Raw genomic sequence first — 3,097 nt, forward strand, 5'->3', positions numbered from 1 at the left:
CCGAACCGTCCATTTAACTAAAAATTGAACCATTTATTTAAAAAAAAAGTTGGTTCGGTTCAAAACCAAATAAACCGGACCGTTGAATACCATAAAATAATACCGGAAAATATGAAAATTCCTTGCCGACAGAGGAAACTTGGCAATTTAACAACTGAGAATTTTAAGAATATACTTTTGTTTGAAAAAAATACTAAAAATGTTAGAATTTTGATGGGGAAAAAAGAGGGAGAACAAATAGAGAAATATTCGCCAGCTGCTAGGTGGGCCCATTTCCCAGCGCCGATTTGGCAAAAACCGTTTGTCCAGTGGCAGTGGGTACCCAGAGAGACCAATGGTCATCTTTGACACTTGACAGTGGGCCCCTTACAACCTGTGCTACACAACGCCAAATCAATCATCACTTGGGGGGACTAACTGACTTGCAAGAGCTCCTTTATAATCAGAAAAAAGTATGGATCTGATAAGCATCTCCTATTTTGTTACACTTCTTGTTTTCTAATATTAAGGAACTTTAAATTACAACATTAACAAAAATAAATTGTATTTTATCGGATACTATAAAATGGTGAAAAATTAAATTAGATTAAGTGTTATCCTATGAGCCTATTTTTCATACTTATAATCTAGATTTTACTTAGAAGTAGAAAAAGCATTTACCGACAAAATTTAAATAATATCATCCTTGTTTACGATTGTAATATTCAAATCAATATTTCTACTAAACTAGTATTGTAATATTTTTTACATAGAGAGTCACTAAAGAATTTTTTTTCCAGAAAACTAATATTTATAAGATTTGTTAAAAGTTTAAATCAATTAGACTGAAATTGCAATTCTTGACAAACATAATGGAGTTGTGTAAAAGTTTGTTTTGTCATTTGTGGATCTCAAAAGTACAGATGAGTTGCTTTGGAGATGGGAATCATAAATCATTGCTGCCAAACTGGACTGATGGCTACCTATGATTAGTTTCCCCATTCCACCTCACTGTCTCACTGAGACCTAAAAAGAGGAATTCGTATCCTCTGCATTAACTCAAAAGGGAATCTTTTTAATTAATGAATTTTAACCATCCAATCTGTTTTAAGATTCGTGTAAGATTTGTGTAGACTAGATCCGCACTAATATTAAAGAGACCCCTATATCATAAGCAGAGGCCGGATTGGCTCCGTTTAAAATCAGACGTTTGAGATTCATTAACTCAAAAGATTCGTTTTTGAGTTAATGCAGAGGATACACATTCTAAAAAGATCCGGCAAAATTTAGTATCATTTTTTATATATAACAAATTATATAATGAAAGTAAACAAAAAAAAAAAAATAGAAAGACTGATTACAAAAGATAAAAAAGAAAAGCGTTTCACTCTTTTTTTTTTGTCTTTCCTTTTTCACGTTTCAAAAGTTTGAAACCGCACACTGTTTTGGTTTAGGAGTAAACAGAACACTTAATTTTATTTAATGCAGACAAGCACACTATTTGTTAATAAATTCTCTAACTTTTAAGCTTTTGTCTGATGCAATTGTTCCTTTGCTTTACCCAGCATATAGCCTGATTTCACTGTTGCAATTTCAAAGGCTAGTACCTTCCAATTGATTAAATTACTGCTCCAGAAAGAAGTAAGAAAATATTAAAAATCAAAAGAGAAAAATGCAAAAAGTAAGATCTCCTGGGTTTTATATCATTTAACAAGCAGAAATCTGTGGATGTTAAAGGAGGGTTTAGGATTTAGGGTTTCAATCAATGTTGTAAATAACGGTATGCGCTTGTCGGACGAATATGGTATCGTCAAGCGATTAATTGAAAATAATTGATTATAATTGAAATTAATCGGCTAATTAGTTGGAGAAATCGTTAACGGTTCAATCACTGCTAATGACTAATCGGCCTAAACAAGTGTTTTTACAACACTGGTTCCAATGCTTTCATGTATCTTCATTATGTATTTGTTCTCAAAACTTAACTTGAAATTTAAAAGTCAAATGTGAAAAGACAAAAAAAAAAACTGTTAGATATAATTTATATTATTTTCTCTATGTATGTGTAAAAAATAACAACATTTTAACTTTGTTGTGATTGGTTCGAAGAGCTTGCAAAAATACACTGAATAATTTATGGATGTTGATGTTTAACTTATTGATTCATATAAAATATTATATGAAAAATGATAATTTTTTTTATGTTCATGTAGGTTAGATTTAACAGTTTTATTTTGATATATAAATTTTAAAATTTTTATTATTAGAAAATTTAAAAGGTGAAGACATGATGAAGATATATGTCATCTCATTAAAAGAACTTACAATTATAGTTCCGTTGTAAACACTCATCAAGTTTGGTCCTTCGTATTTTCAAAATGTCATATTTGTCCCTAAAAGTTTCACACTCATCAAGTTTGTTTTACTTTTGATATATAGAATAATTTGTTTTTAATTATTTAGTTGTAAGCATTGATGGCATTACAAAGTAATTAAAAATAATACACAGACATCTCACAATTAATATAACTATACATAGATACTAAGGGTGAGTCTATGGTACTATGCACATTACGATTTGGCACTGTGCTACGACTCTATATTCGAGTTTCAAATCCTAACGGTCGATCCGAACCGTTCATCTTGTTCTCCATATTAATATGTGTTTGGAGACCAAATTTTTCATTTTTTTTCATTTTTTTACTATTTTTTTAGATTTATTGAAAATCACTGTTTTTGGATGGTCCAGAATTTTCAGATCAAGTAATTTTCTAAATATCTAAAAAAATAGTAGAAAAATTTCAAAAAATGTAAAATTTAGTCTCCAAACACATATTAATATGGAGAACAAGATGAATGGTTCGGATCGACCGGTAGGATTTGAAAACTCGAATATAGAGCCGTAGCACGGTAACAACCCGTAATATGCATAGTACCATAGACTCACTCTAGATACTAATTAACATGAACTTCATCTCATTTTTAAGAAGTGATTATGGAAGAACAAATTTGGTAGATACTATAAGTTTTAAGAATCAAAATGATACTTTAAAAACATGATCCTCTCCATAATAAAATAGGAAACGAGTGATACTTGAACTATTTGTTTAATGAGGAG

Source organism: Carex rostrata, chromosome 12, assembly GCF_964058835.1.
Source record: "Carex rostrata chromosome 12, lpCarRost1.2, whole genome shotgun sequence".
Classification (NCBI taxonomy): domain Eukaryota; kingdom Viridiplantae; phylum Streptophyta; class Magnoliopsida; order Poales; family Cyperaceae; genus Carex; species Carex rostrata.